General features: G+C 35.8%; 1 protein-coding gene across 3 annotated transcripts in view; it reads right to left on the bottom strand.

Moving 5' to 3' along the window:
• The window catches only part of KCNIP4 (potassium voltage-gated channel interacting protein 4), a 1,147,911-nt gene that overhangs the window by 1,037,427 nt on the left and 93,138 nt on the right, over positions 1-17,346 (bottom strand). The window lies entirely within an intron of this gene.

Genomic DNA, 17,346 nt, shown 5'->3' with positions numbered 1-17,346 from the left:
GGGGAAAAAAAGAAAGAAAAAAAAATAAGAAAAAAGGAATAAAAAAAATCATATAAATATAGAAACAAATCCAAAGATGTCACCAAACAAAATGAATAAAAATGGAGAAAAGAACCCCAGCTACAAGTTGCTTATTATATAAGACACACCTGAAACATAACATCAAATGGTTGAAAACAAATATTTTTAAAAAAATATGGCAAGCAAAACAAAAACCACAAGAAAATTGGCAGTGATATTACTAGCAAACAAAATAAACTTTAAGGATGAAAAAACTGTTAAAGGAAAGGACAATATAATAATAAAACTTTCCATTTGCCAGGAAATATAGCGATTCTGAACATGCATACACTCTAATAATATACCCTCATAATATATAAAGCAAAAAGAAATGAAAGACATGGCAACACTGAAAAAAATCAATGGTGACTTAGAAATGTAAAGACCAGAGAGAAATTGCTAAAATTACAGAAAATATAAACATAATGAAGAAGCTTGCTAAAATATACATACATTGAACAACTTTAAATTTCTAAAGCACTGTTGATTTTTTCAGTGTTACTAAGTAAATCTAACAAAAAAATATATATGTCTTAACAGGGAAATTAAAACTTTGTTGAAAGCTAATGAAGACCTAAAAAAGGGACTGAAAACTCCATGCCCATGTTTAAGCAGAGTCAATAAATCTCAACAATATTTTCCAAAAAATTTAACATCTAAAACTTATCTGAAAAAGAAAAGGGACACAAGACACACTCAAGAAAAACTTTGAAAGGCAAAGTAGAAAACGAAGCTGGCCATAAATAAAAATTTCTTATGAAGGTATATTAATTAGAATATTATGGCCAATGATGGACAGAATGGCATGCGAGCCCAGATAGAAACCCAGCACTGTAGAGACAGAAGGTGAGACTTGTGGACTAAGGAAGAAAGAATAATCCTGGAACAACTAATTATCTATGCAGGGAAAACAAATTCAAAACTAGCTCCCCCAACCAAAACAATTTCTAGATTAATCAAATTCATAAATACGAAAGGGGACATTTTTAAACGTTTAGAAAAAATACGGAAAAGTCATCTTGATCTTAAAAGTTCTTTTAAAACAAAATACAAAAGTTTAAGTTATAAAAGTAAATGACAAATTCTACTATATAAAAGTATTTAAAAAATGAAAAAACAAATCAGAGACTACAAAAGGCTCCTTACACTAATATTTTACTAATTTGACAAATTCAATAAATAATACATGAAAAACCAGCATCCCACAAAAAAAGAATAGATGATCTGAATAATCCTATATCTACTTAAGAAATTGAATCAATAATTAACAACCTGCCAAAGCAGAAAGTACTGGGGCTCAGATGGATTCACTGGAATTCTACCAAACATTTAAGGAAGAAATTATACCAAATCTCTTTCCTTTTCAGGGGAGGAAAGCAGAGAGAAAACTATCTTGTTCTATAAAGCCAATATCATACTAATAGCAATACCAGAGAAAGACATTAGAGAAAATTACAGACCAATATCTCTCACGAACAGGGATGCAAAAATCCTGAACAAAACTGAATCTTAAAAAGTACAAAAAGAAATCTACATCACCACCAAGTGAGATCTATCCTAGCTATGCAAGGCTGGTTTAAGATTAGAAAATCAATTAATACAATCCATCATATCAACACACTAAAAAAGAAAAAGAAATCACATGACTATATCAACAAATGCAGAAAAGCATTTGGTGAAATGCAGCACCCATTCAAAATAAAAACTCTTTAGTAAACTAGGAATAGAGAGAAACTTTCTAAACTTGATAAGAACTATCCACAAAAAAACAACCCATAGCTAACATCATACTTAATGGTGAGAAGCTCAAAGCCTTCCCACTAAGATCAGGCATAAGGCAAGGATGCTGCCCCTCACCATTACTTTTTAATATCTTACTCAAAGTCCTTGCTAATGCAATAAGTCAAGAAACAGAAATAAATGTTAATCAGATGGGAAAGAAGACACAAAACTGTCTGTTTGAAAGCAACATAATCATTTACGTAGAAAATTCTAAAGACTCCAAACACCTGGAACTCATAAAGGATTATAACAAGGTTGCAGAATACAAAATCAATACATGCAAATCAAATGCTTACCTATATACCAACAGTGAACAAGTGGAATTTGAAATTAAAAACATAATACCATTTACATTAGCACTCAAAAAGTGAAATACTTAAATTATAAATCTAAAAAAATATGTACAAGATGGGGTGCCTCAGTGGCAGAATTGGTTGAGCATCTGAATCTTGGTTTCAGTACAGGTCATGATCTCAGGGTTGTGGCACTGAGACCCAGATCAGGCTCTGTGTTCAACATGGAGTCTTCTTGAGAGTCTGTCTTCCTCTCCCCATCCTGCTCTTGCTCTCTCCCTCTCTCAAAAAATAAATGAGTCTTTAAAAATTTTTAAAAATATTACATACAGGGTCTATATAAAAAAACTACAAAACTATTAATGAAATCAAAGATGAATCACATAAATGAAGGGATATTCCATGTTCATGGATAGGAAGATTCAAGAGTCTCATGTCAGTTCTTCCCAATCTGATCTATAGATTCAATGAAATTCAAACCAAAATCCCAGAAAGTTATTTTATGGGTATTGACAAAATGATTCTGAAGTTTATATGGAGAAGCAAAATAATAACACAACACTGAAGGAAAAGAAAGTTAGTGTACCAATGCTATCCAACTTTAAGACTTACCACACTTGTAGACAGTGTGATATTGGCAAAAGAATAGACAAATAGACCAATAGATCCTAATAGCAAACCCAGAAATAGACCCTCATAAATACAGTCCAAAGGATCAAAGGAGCAAAGAAAATACAAGAGAGCAAAGATAATCTCTTCAATTAATCATGCTGGAACAAGCAAACATTCACATGCAAAAAAAAAAGAAAAGAAAAAAAAAATCCAGGTGCAGACCTTCTACATTTCATGAAAGAAAGCCAAAATGGATCATTGAACTCAAAAGAGATCACAGATCTACATGTAAAAAAACAAAGTTATAAGGTCAAAGAAGATAACATCAGAGAAAACCTAGACAAGCTTGGGTATATATTGATGGCTTTTTAAAATACAACACCCAAGACATCATCCATCAAAGAAATAACTGATAAGCTGGATTTCTTTAAAATTAAAAACTTCTGTCTCACAAAAAACTCTGACAAGAGGTTCACAGGCAAATCACAGACTGGAGAAAAATGTTTATAAAAGCCACCATATATGGTGGCTCAGTGGGTTAAAGCCTCTGCCTTCGGCTCAGGTCATGATCTCAGGGTCCTGGGATCGAGGCCCGCATCAGGCTCTCTGCTCAGCAGGGAGCCTGCTTCCTCCTCTCTCTGCCTGCCACTCTGCCTACTTGTGATCTCTCTCTCTGTCAAATAAGTAAAATCTTTTTTAAAAAGGGACACATTTGATAAAAGACTGCCATCAAAAATATAGAAAGAACTCTTAATAACAAGGAAACGGCATGATTTAAAAATGGGACAAAGATCTCAAAAGACATTTCACCCAAGACAACATAAAGTTGGCATATAAACATACAAAACATATTCCACATCTCACACCCACAGGGAAATGCAAATTAAGATGAGATACGGTGGCCACTGGGTGGCTCAGTCTATTATGCATCTGACTCTTGGTTTCTGCTTAGATCATAATCTTGAGGTCTTGAAATCAAGCCCCCAGTTGGGCTCCACACTCAATGGGAAGTCTGCTTGAGAATAATCTCTCTCATTCTCCCTCTGCCCCTACCCCTTGCATAATTTCTCTCTCAAATAAAGAAGTCTTAAGAAAAAAAGAAAGAAAGAAAGAAAGAAAGAAAGAAAGAAAGAAAGAAAGAAAGAAAGAAAGGAAAGGAAAGAAGGAAGGAAGAAAAGAAAAGAAAAGAAAAGAAAAGAAAAGAAAAGAAAAGAAAAGAAAAGAAAAGAAAAGAAAAGAGATGAGATACTAATACGTGGAGATACTAATAGAACAGTCAAGACCTAGAACAGAAACCACCAAATGCTGGCAAGAATGTGGAGCAACAGGAACTCTCATACAGTGCTTGTGGGAATGTAAAAGGGTACGGCCATTTTGGAAGACATTTTGGTGGTATCTTAAAAAAATGGAACGTACTTTTACCATACAATTTAGAAGTTACACTCCTTGGTATTTACCCAAAGGAGCTGAAAATGTAGATCCACACAAAAACCTAATAGGGAAGTTTACAGCAGCTTTATTCATAATCGCCAAAACTTGGAAGGAACCAAGAAGTCTTTCCGTGGGTAAAAGGATAAATCAATACATCCAGACAGCAGAATGTTATTCAGTACTAAAGAGAAATGAGCTATTAATCCATGAAGAGGCATAGAGAAAACTTAAATGCATATTACTAAGTGAAAGAAACCAATCTGAGAGAGTGACATATTGTATGATTCCAACTATAGGACATTCTAGAAAAGGCCAAACTGTGGGGACAATAAAAAGGTCCGTGGTTGTTGGTAGTGGGGCAGGTGAGAGAAGACTAGACAGAGCACACAGGATTCTTAGGGCAGTGAAAATACTCTGTATGATACATAATGAGAAATATATATCAGTATATATATCAGTATATATTTGTCCAAATCCATAAAATATACAATAGCAATAGTGAACCCTAAGATGAACTATGGAATGTAGGTGATTATGGTCAATGCAGGTTCATCTTTAATTTTTAAAAAAGGGGGGAAGGTACATCTAGATGGCTCAGTCAGTTAAGCATCCACGTCTTGGTTTTGGCTCACATCACAATCTCAGGGTCATGAGATAAAGACCAACAATGGGCTCCGCACTCAACTTAGGGTCTGCTTGAGATTCTCTCCCTCTTCTTCTGCCTCAACTCCTGCTCATGCATTTTTCCCTCTCTTGTTAATTAATTAATTAATTGATTAATTCTTAAATAAAGAAAAAAGCATTATTCTGTTGAGTGATGTTGATAAGGGGGGAGGCTCAGCATGTGTCGGCATGGGAGGGCATGTGAGAAATCTCTGTACCTCCTTCTCAATTCCAGTAAACCTAAAGCTTCTCTAAACATATAGGAAACAAAGTCAAGAATAAAAAAGATGGTCATTACCTCATTAGTGATTTGATAAATGTAATTTAACTATGAAAAACCACTATACAGCTACTAACCACCTCAAAAATGTGAAACTGTCTTAAGAGTACACACAGATGACCATGTGATACAATCCAAGTTTTCAGCAGTTTTTGATGAGGGAACAGTAAAATAGTAAAACAACTTTGGAAAATGCTTCAGCATTGAAAAGTTCAACATTCTCATACCCTATAACCCAGTAACTCTTCTCTAGAGAGACATTTGCACATATGCATCAGAAGGCATGCATGAGAGGGATGTCTGCTGTCTGTAATGTAAAAGCCAGAAGCAAACCAAATTTCAGTGAAAAATAGAATGAATAAATGGAATGAGGTACATTCATCCCATTCAATACTCAAAATGAATGAACCACGGTAACAGCTTCAATATGAACTGACCTCAAAAACATATTTAGCAAATGAAACAGTCACAAAAGAATATATATAGTATACCTCAACTTTATACAGTTCAACTATATACAAAACTAAAGACATATTGCTTGTAGGTACAGGCAAAGGTGGTAAAATTATAAGGAAAAACAAGGCAGAATTTAGGATGGTAGTTACTTTTGGGGGTACTGGTTGTGAAATCACTGAGGTACAGACAGGGGACCCCTAAATTACATGCTATTTTTACTTTTGAGTTGGAAAGTGGGTACATGCGTTTTCATTTGCTAATCTTTAATTTACACATGTATATTTGACATTTTTCATAACAAAGGTTTTTTTTAATTACATAGAAAAATGAATACAAAAGACTCTTCTGTATTTCTTCATGACATGCCCTTTCTTCTTTAGACAACCTGGGAAACTCAATTAGTGTACATCAACAGCTTTTGCCTGCAAGCAGAAAGGAGATAATTGTCTCACCTTTATCTGTGATTTGTAAGCTATCACACTGGGAAAATCTGGGAGTCCAGTGATTCCAAGAGATGTCCTTCCTAATTTTCCAAGTTTTAATCCAAGAGAATGGTGTTACATTTCATTTTATTCTACATCAGGTGTACATTTTCAAAAAAAAGGTAGTTTGAAAAAATCACAACAAATTGGTAAATTTGCAGTTGAGGAGATATCTGATATCCTATTTTAACATCACATCTATTTTACACTGTAAAAGGAACTGTTTCCCTAAAGGAAAGGGAAGTGTTGTTATAGGAAGGAGGAATGAGAAGTCCCTTGTCAGTATCTCATAAAAAGCAAAGAAACTTCTTGAAGCCCCCAACACATATTTTCTGGGTTCAACTATTTGCATGGTCCGGCCTCAATCCACAAGCAGGGTGGATTTATCTTTTCCCAAAGATAAAAGTTATAAAGGTTTTGTAGGGAAGAATTGGAAGCTCAAACATAAACTGTAATAAATACCAAGACGCATGGGCAGAGATACCAAACAGCTCACAAATTCAACAACACTCACTTTGAGATTCCCATAAGTTTTCCATTCCCCGCCCCCAACACCTCACAGGAATAATTAAATTATGGATACATCCATAGGAATTATTCATTTAAATTCATTTAATTGAGACCGTATACAAAGAAAATTTTATAAATTGGATTTTTGGACCCCGAATTATCCAAAGTTGATTACTTTCCACTGCTAGTGAATAGGCTTTTCTTAGAAATTCCATCAATATTTCTATCAAAAGACTAACTTAAATTCTTTTCGGCAGCCCTGGGCCAATTATCTCCAGGCACATTTTTCTCCCTATGCCTGTCATTTTATGGAATTATATTAAATTTTGTTAAAAGCACTCCCTAAATAATGAAATAGAACAAAAAAAATTCATTACTCACTTATATGCCATAAAATATTAAATGCAAAATTTAAGGATGAAAAAGCAATTTCTAATTCAAATGCTTTATACCAGATAATAAGGCCTACATATTCTGCTATACTGTGGAATAGGAAATATTCCACTTGATTATTTCCTTTCAGTTTGCTCCCTCAAACCCTGGGAGCAGCAGTAACTAAGAGGATGCCATAAAGTTGGCATGAAGAAAAGTCAGGAGACCAGGGCACCAGGTCTTCTGCTACCAACCTAATTATCTCTGTAGTCTTAGGAAAAAACCACCCAAATTCCTGTACTATAGAGCTGAGGTTATTGCACTAGAAGAAGGATATGGCCCCCTCCTGGACCTACAATGCATGGGGCTACCTACTCTCCCACCAGGACAATGACCCAAGGGCATGTTCTCAGGAAGAAACTTCTCATCTCAGCCAACTAAAAGTGAAATTCCTTCCTTAATGAATTTCTTCTATGTATTCCGGTTCTCTGCAGGTCTGTCATCATTTTACATCAACCAGTTTGTAAAGGGGTCACATACCCCTTTTAAGAATTCATACTAGAGGGGCGCCTGGGTGGCTTGATGGGTTAAAGCCTCTGCCTTCGGCTCGGGTCATGATCCCAGGGCTCTGGGATCGAGCCCCACATCGGGATCTCTGCTCAGCGGGGAGCCTGCTCCCCCCCCCTCTCTCTGCCTGCCTCTCTGCCTACTTGTGATCTCTGTCTGTCAAATAAATAAATAAAATCTTAAAAAAAAATTCATACTAGATCCTATTTCAAACGCTGATATCACTTAAAACAGTGTAACCATCAGTATCAAGTTCTAGGCTGAAACTCCCACGTCTTTCCTTCGACCAGTGTAAAAAGGTACACATTTACATTTATGGGGAGGTAAATGCAGTTTGTGGTTCTGCATCCTTTAAGTTTAAAAAATAAATAAATAACATTTCTGTACTTACTCAATGAACTACAAAATTTTCTGCCTACAATATATTCAAAGTAATGAAATAAAATTACTCTTAAATATCCTATATTCTATTGTTTATGATAGTTCTATGATATTTACTGCTGTAGATGATTTTCTATGAATTCCACTCAAGTAGTTCAAGTACTTTAAATATAGTAAGCAAGAATAAAAGGTTCTAAGAACACAATTGGATTTGTTGAATTACATTAAAATTATCCTTTAGAAGGCAATATGCCTCTAACATTTTTGATGAAGAGAAAATGCTGTTTCTTTGAAATTTATATTCTTTCAATATTGAGTTTCATTAAATTTAAAAGTTATTGTAAATGGATAGATATTGTAGCTTTTATGTTCATACGGAAAATGCAATTGAGCAAATAATACATCCAAGTTAAAATCTTAATAAATAAATGATGTTAGAATTCACAAGTTATTATTTAAATTAGATAATAATTTGTTTGGATTAAAGTTCATGTGATACAACCAGAGTATAATAAAAATCTGAAGTTGGAGATCTCTAAATTTTCTACAGGAATTTTTTTTCCTGCCAAACAGAAATATATACAAGTGAGGTGATTCATTTCCTCCATTTTTTCTACAAATGAGAGAATACCCATACTCTTGTGCAAGTACATCCTTTTTTGAAAAATGTGAAGCAATAGTAATCAGAGAATCAAATTTACCATGGGACAAGAATAGCTGTGGGATAAAGAGGTGTCATGTGGGTTATTGGGCAAAGGAAGAGGCCATAAATTTCCATTTCAAATTGTGGGGAAACGCCTTTTCCATACCCTGCATCCTGCCAGTCTCAGGAATTTCAAGACAGCTTAGTTTCCTGGTTAAGAGCTTGCATCCCAAAATCCCTGTGTGGCTTTTTTTGGAGGTCTCTTCTGTTATTACCATACTTCACTCCACATCAGCCTTCATCATTCCAAAGAATCATGAACAAAGGGTCATGTACAGCAGACTTGTATGGCAGGTGTAGGGTAATACAGGAAGTTTAGGATGTGGTTATTACAGACAATGACTGAAAACAGACTGTCAGATATGACTGGGTTAAAACTTCATCAACCATCCCCACCATGAAGAATAGCTATGTTGGCTGTGGCCCTCCACAGAATCCGGACATTCCACATTAGTGGGGCTCCTCTGTTTCTTCTTTTCACTGGAGACAACTCTGTACAAGCCACTCCCTGAATTTCCAAGTGTCTTTCTATGTACAGAAATTTGCCACTCCATAATATGCCCTATTCTTCTAGAACATACATAGGGAGGGTGGGCGCTGTTGAAGGAGCCTGAGAGGAGCTCATAGTTCCTGTCTCAAACCAAAGTGGCTCGTTAGGGTGCACATCTGTGTTTTCTTCTGTCAAGCTTACATTCCTCCTCATAATAATGGCACCTCAAGTTGGCTTTGGGAACCTAGCTCCTCCACCCTCTCCCCTGAGTAATATGGTGGTAGGGTTCTTAATGAATAAGTTTGTTCCCCCCCATCAGGGCCAAGGAGTGAATATATGACCCAAACTATATTCTCTTACTACCTTTTCACTAGAATTCCTGTCTTGAGCAGAGTGACATAAAGACCTAAAATGGCCAGCCCTCAATCCTCTGATGGTATCCTAGAAACATTACACATGAATTCCTGATGCCCAGACCATCACAGAGGATTTGGTTCATATTGTTTCCAAAGCCTATGTCTCAGAAGAATTTTCTTCAATACTATGAGCTACCCTGTCTTACCAATAAATCCCTCCATTGCTTGTGTCATGAATCACCAGTTTCTACTGCTTACAACCAACTCACATTGACTGATAATACTGAGATACTATCCTAACAGAGATCCATCTGGTCTCAGTTGTTACTATCAAGTATGTGAAAGAATTAATTTTTTAAAGATTTATTTATTTGAAAGTGAGAGAAAGAACATATGGATACGGGGGCAGGGGAGGGCAGAGGGAGAGAGAAACTCTAAGTAGACTCTGGCCTGAGTGTGGAACCAGAGGTAGAGCTTGATCTCACAACCCAGGCTGGGATCATGACCAACGTCAAAACTAAGAGCTGGAGGCTCAACTGATTGCACCATGCAGGCGCCCTGGGAAAGATCATTTTAAACTGCCTTTTTTTTTTTACCTTCTAAATACTATTTCAAAATTATTTAAGGAATAACTACAAAAATTATTTTTTCTGCTGAAGCTATCCTTGAAAACTTTTAGGAAGAGCTCTAAAGTATGTTCTTTCTTTAATTCTTATAATGCTCCTGAACTAAAGCAGTGATCCTTAGCATTTTCATAGTTGGGCCGTTCTATCACTGTACTTTCTTAGGCAATTGCTTTTAAAAAGATCCATACAGACCATTTAATCCAAACTCAGCTACTCAAAAGAAATTCTTTCATACTGTTTCCAATAGATGGCAAATTGGTCTCTTTTAAAACACTCATTAATCTCTTTGATCAACCCATTCCAGTTTAATGAGACCTTATAAGATTTTTCCTTATGTTGAGAGAGAATTTAATTTGCCATTTCCCCCACCCCATATCTCTTTTCCACTTCATACTCACCCAGAAATTTCTGCCTATAGATTCTATTTCTACATGAGCAATGACTTCCACCTGCCCGTCTTCAATGATTTCAAGATGGCTATCCAATTTTATGGAACATATACTTGTGCTCCTAAAAGTATGTCATGCATAGGACTGAACCATATTGAAATCTAGCAGGCAAAATGGTTATTTTAAAAGTTACTGAACAGTCCTTAATATAAATGGCTAACCACATTGTCAAAAGTCTAGGACTAAGATTATGTAAAATAAACTCTGAGATAAATAAAAATTAATTATATATAAAATGTTACAGTGGTTCCTTCATTATAAGAGTCTATTTTTAGTGTGCTTAAGATTATCTACAAACAAAGTATTGTTATAACTTCTGGCTGTCAAAAAAAGCTATTTCTTTTACTCAGCAGTAAATTAAAGATGGCTTCTTTCAGCAGCAAAATCGTTGTTGTTAGAGACTACAGGAACGTTCCTCCTCTCTCAAAATTTGAATCCTTCTCTCAAAAGCTGATAGCAATTACAAGAAACCACATACCTTAGAAGAAACTCTTTATACTTAAAAAAAAATTAAAATTTCTGAAACATGTCAGGATAATAATTTATCAATAAACTGAGTTATCTGATCCCTGAAACCCTCTAAATAATTCTCCATGCCTTGATAACTTCCAAAGGATAACTAAGAATTTCTAAAACATCTATGATGTATGTCCTCTGACAAGAGGTTTCTCATATATTATCTCATTATAAATTTGACCTACATTTTAAAAGTACAGATAATTCTACACTACATTTTGGAGCCCCACAGAGATGCTTTTACTTTTCCTGAACATTCCATGTTGCAAATTCCACCTGGTATGTATTTTCACCTAATACAAATTTCTGACAAGTAATATTTGCCCTTGAATAAGACTCATTACTCCAAGTATAACTCTCCCTAATACTACGATAGCATCATACAATGGTTACAAGTCCAAGGTTAAAAGTCAAAACCTTAGGTTTCCAACCAGGCTCTGCTGTTTCTATTCCTCTCTATATCCCAATTTTACCATCTATAAATGAAGATAGTCATTGTCATATGAGACAGAAGCAGGGAAATATTTATCCCTAGCCCAGAAGGCTGACCTAAAGCCTGCATAGTTTTGCTAAGGATTGAATCTGTGCTGGTTGCTACATTTTTTGAGTCTCATGACTTCTTTTATATATATCACGCATAGTTAATATAAAACTGAATGAAATGTACTAGAGGAATTTTACAAAAGTATAAATTCAAAGAAAGTGAAAGAAACTTTGTAATCTGATACTCCCAACATGACCCCTTCCCTCTGATGACTAAGAGTGTAACCACCAGCCTTGCACAGCAGAAAATGCAGCTCTTTCTGCCTAGAGGTCCTGTCCCCATGCTGTGCTAGTTAAGTAAACTTACTGAACTGTACTATGAAGATCTCAAGAATTTTTTCTTGACCATTGTACTACTGGATGACCCCCATCAACAGTACCATATTTGTTGGATTGTTGTGAAGATATAGTTAGCTGCAAAATACTCATAATGGTCCTGGCACATAAACAGTGCAATATAAAAATCAGTGTTTCAAAATAGTGCAATATAAAAAACAGTGTTTCATAGCCTTGTCCCAGAAGTAAGAGAATTTTTTTATCCAAAAAGATTTTTTTTATATTACTGTAAAGTGGATGTTACTAAAATTGTCATAAAAGTAAGCTAAAAGCCCTCAAATCCTGCAAAATATGTTATTAGTATATTGTTTCATAAACCATACAACCAGGCCAATTAATTTTATAAAATATTATTTGCCTTGTCAATTAGCATCTTTGGAAAATAAAATGAAAACTTAGTAATAGCTATTGCTATTTATTGTGAGAATATAAAGAATACAACTCGACTCCTAATAACAATTACCATTTCTGAATACCTTCTATCTTCTAGGTACCTCGTCAAGGGGTGTCTAGTATATTTCACTTAATCTTCTCATGAACATTTATGAGACTGAGATTTCTATTCCTAATTTACAAATAAGGAAACCAAGGTTTAGACAAAACAGCTACTTAGCAACATAGCCAGGATTTGAACCTGATCTGGTACAAATTTCATGCTTCTCACTAAAAGGTATAAATCTAAAATCTTATAATAGTTTAACCTTCATGATAGAGGCACCAACATGTGTTGATGACATTAATCTACTGGGAAACTATCATCAAGATTATCTTCCAAATAATATTCTCTCCATATCAAGTAAATAATTATGTTCACAACATGGAAATTCATACTAGTTATTTAGCTTAACTGTTTCCTTATTATTTGCAGTTTAAGTTGACTGGCTACCAACAGATTTTTATTTAAGTAGATACCTGTCTAGTAATACCTAAGATCCTAATACCCAGATCCCTGAGTATCACTTTCTCTATATTTTTCATAACATAAAAATCCTACACAGTTCTAAATTCAAGATTATTTATGTTCCAGGGAGAATTTCTAGAGGTCATTTCACAGAGTAGGTAAAAGTGTTTTATGATTAAAGCATTTGATCAGAAATGTTTATTATACCAGCTTAGGGCACTTATAATTGAAACAAATTTCAAGTTTTCTCTACTCACTCATTTATCTGGCCTTGGAAAACACAAATACTTTTGTGTAACAATATAAGAGTGAAGATAGCAAAAAATAGCATTATTTATGAGGCAGTCAGATTCTAGTACCTTTTCCTGTTTAGAACAGCTAGAAATTAGACCTTAAAAAAACACAACAAAACAAAACAACAAACAACAACAACAACAACAACAAAAAACAGCCTCTGAAAGAAAGCATGGCAGGAGTAGCTAAGGTAAGCAGAAATGGCCAGATCAAACATTCTTGGTTTGTTTAAAGTTAACTTCCAATCTTGAGAGAAAGAATGTTCTTACCAGCTGGCCAACCCAAAACCAGTTGTGTGGAAGTGTCATAAGGAAAACAGGGAAAATGTTTAAAAGGAAGAAGAAGCAATAGGGAGTGGAAAAGGGGAAAAAACAGCCTAGAGCTGAAGCACCCAATGACACAAGCAGTAAGGACGCTTTCAAACGCGTAATGAGAACCTCAAAAAGACCAACTTAGTACTGATAGGGACAGCTGGGGGAGAGGGAATAAGACTATTTTAGTATGTGCAATGAGAGGTTTTCAATAAATGCACAAGGTAGCCTTGAACATCTCCATAAACCTCATAGGATACTGCTTTACCATATTTAGCACTTTGGTGAAAATGTCCGAAAAACTCCTAATACAGCACAGTGTCAGTAACACAGACATGCACAAGTATACCTGGATTTAAAAATAATAATAATAGGACCTTCATTCAATTCAATTCCAACATTTGCTAATTGCTTTGTCGATGGCCCTAAGCTTAGGAACTATTAAGAAACAAATTATGAAAGATTTCTCTCCAGAGAGAGCTTCTAATACATGTTCTCATCCATTCCACACTCTATTATTGAAGTACTTATGTTGTTAAAGGGAATGCCCTGGGTATTACCGGGAGACAGAAAGAGTGAAGAATGATGCCTCGAAGAAACTCACAGCATTTCAGGGGAACAGAGGACATAGATACCCAAGCAATTATAACAGAAGATAGAAAAAGGAACCCCTAAGAACACAGGAAAAAGTGATAGGTAATAGGTGGTAACTGGTGGGAGGTAAAAGGTGGGAACACAGAAATATTTAACATCCTTCTTCAAACGACACAATTAGATGCACACATTGTATTGTATATACACACACACACACACACATACACACAAGATTCACTCCCACATTGTATGTGTTGTATGCTTCAAATGTTTTCAAAGAAAAAAATAAAATGTTAAAAAACAGAACAGATGCATAGAATTTGTGAATGCAAATTCTATGGAAAATGAGCTTATTGGTAAACCATGACAGACAAAAATCCTAGGCATCTTTCTGGCCATCAACCCCAAGTGTGGACTTCCTTTACTTTTTGCTGAGTATTCTTTTCTTTACCTATCATACATCCACACCAATCTAACTGCAATTTCTGTACTGCAGGACAGTGGGGCACAGGAATCCTTATCTTTCTGCTAGTTATCATGCATTTTCTTTTTACCCTACTTGCATTACCAAATCCATTGACTCGGTGAAAGAAATCCAAGAACTACTCACTTCATGAATCACCTTAGGCATTTTGAGAAAACCTCACTCCAAAACCTAAATGTTTTCCTTCTTTATCTTCATGAGACTACATATTTTAACAGGGCACAGTTTTCATAAAGTCTTTTTATTATTAAATAAAATATAGGTGTTTTATGTTATAATGAATTGATAGCCCACTATATCACTTGTCCGAGGATTGCATAAAGTGTCATAAAAACATTTCTAAAATAACCCTGCATATATTGATTCAACCATGGTTTATGATTTTAATCTAGGAAGTAATACAAAACAGACAGGATAGTTAAATCACACACACACACACACACACACACACACATAACACACACACACACACACACATACACACACACATGCACTTCTATCCATTCATCTGTTTCTAGGTCCTAATTCTGCTTCCTTAAGGTGAACCACAGTTCCCAGAATCCCAGCTTTATTATCCCAACACAGGGTCAGGCAACTGTTTCTATAAAGGACCTAACAGTAAGTATTTTAGGCTTTGTAGGTCACACAGATCCTGTCACAATTAGCCAACTCTGCTGACAAAGCTCCTAAGAGCCATAGATAATATGTAAATTAATGACTTGGCTGTGTTCTAATTAACTTTATTTATGAACACTGAAATTTGAATTTCATATAATTTTAAAAGTCATTGAATGTTCTTTTTACTTTTTTCCAACCATTTAGGATACTGAAAATATTCTTAGTACACCAGCGTCACAAGAACAGGTGGAGGGCTGTAGTTCTCATTTGCCTACCCCTTTCCTACAACGCAATCATGATTCGAAGGCAATTCTTCTCTAAAGGCATTAAAACATGCAGCAGCTGGGTGGCTCAGTTGGTTGAGCAACCGATTCTTGTTTCAGCTCAGGTCAGGATCTCAGGGTCATGATCTTGGGCTCGTGAGATGGAGCCCTGCTTTGGACTCCATGCTCAGCACAGTGTCTGCTTGAGATTCTCTCTTTCCCCCTCCACCCTTGCCCCTCACTGCTCGCATGTTCTCTAAAATATTTGTTGAAAGTGTTTACCTATATTTTTACATTTGTTTGCATGACACAATAGGAAGTTTTAGGACCTTGACATTTTTTAAAATAACAAAATTTACGTTTCATGGCCTATATCAGTGGTGCATAGTGAGAAAGTTAATCCTTTCAATTTTACATACAGCTTGGCACAAGATTCACTCTCTGCAAGTTTTTCTTTGGAGTTGGTAATCCCTCCAAAACAGACTCAGGGTCATCAACACGTAAGGAAGGCCAGGGCCTAGAGGGTGCTTCAAGAAGATTCTTCTGAACTATCTAGATAATTCTTCTGCAACTTCCCCAATATAGTATTTTGGTTTCCTAGATTTATGGTAACATCTCTAAGCTTGTTATGCCCCAGCCCTGGGCTTGGTGAAATGTTCTGGCTCACAACATCTTTCAGTTTTCAGTACGTATCTGTTCAGAGATTCCTTCCCACTGTGTTCCCTCCCTCAATAATAATCACATAAAGTGTGTTCTAGTGCCTGCACTACCTCTACTTGACCAGCTAATGAGCTTCTCTTCCAGAGACTTAATGTCAGGTAGTGTGGTGTTTCAGTGTTACACTCATTCATGACACTTTCCTCTATCCTTTTCAAAACACTCATAAATCTACAGTTTCTTATTAATCTTTAGTAATTTCTATTCTTGACCATGATACTAGGATAAAATTTAAGATATTCATTTCTATGCACATAACCAACATTAATCTAATTTGTAACATTAATTCCATTCTTCTTGAGAATTTTCACATTATAGAGAGATAACGTATATATATAAAGTGTATGTATGTATTTAAACACGTTAATATCCATATCTATATATCTATACCTAGAGAGAGAGAAACACATATTTACATCTCTCCCTCTCCCAGTTTAAATCCCAGCTCTGCTTCTTCCTGTCTCTGTGGCCTGGGGGCAGGTCATCTCTAACCTCTCTATGCCTTGGTTTCTTTATCTGTAAAATGGAAATAATAAGGGTATATATGTCATAGTATTGTTATGAGGATTAAATGAGTAATGAATCAAAGTTCTTAGAATATGCTTCGTAGTACAGGATGCATTCAGTAAGTGTTGGCTATTATTATTATCATGATGTACCAGCCTCTGGACTCTAACTGGCATAGTGACCAAATCTCAACTCATCCTCACCTGAGCCCTTAATGTTATCTTGAATGGGAAGTTCAGGACACAGCTGATACTAAATTCTGGAGGCTCAATGAGTGGGGCCAAGGGCTCTGGTTATTCTGAGTTATCTGTCAGGGCTCCCTCCATAAGGTGTGTAAGAGGGCAGCTAGCAGCCCCAGAGCCCCATCCCCTGGACCAACACCTGTGGGAGGCAGTAGTCTTTCTCCACCTACTCTGGCAGAAAGTAACCAAGGAAGACACTGACTGGTCCAGAGAGGGCATATGCCAATCCCTGTTGTCTGAGGTAGAGGTGGGGTGATGGCTCAGTCCCACCTAATATATTTACAACCAAGAAGATGGAAAGGGAAAGAGAACAAATAAGAACAGGCAACCACTGTAGCTAATATGCCCTTTGTATATGTGCAGGTGAGTGAATCTGGCTTCCTGCCTCTATTGCAAAGGCCACTGATGCTGAGTTTCAAGTCACCACCCTCTGTGACTGTCCAAATCACACCTATGACATACTTGACCATACTTGACACTGTATGCTCCCTAACTAGCTCAGGCTAG

The sequence above is a fragment of the Mustela nivalis genome (assembly GCF_964662115.1).
Source record: "Mustela nivalis genome assembly, chromosome: 4".
NCBI classification, from domain to species: domain Eukaryota; kingdom Metazoa; phylum Chordata; class Mammalia; order Carnivora; family Mustelidae; genus Mustela; species Mustela nivalis.
This window is presented reverse-complemented; position numbering and strand designations above follow the sequence as displayed.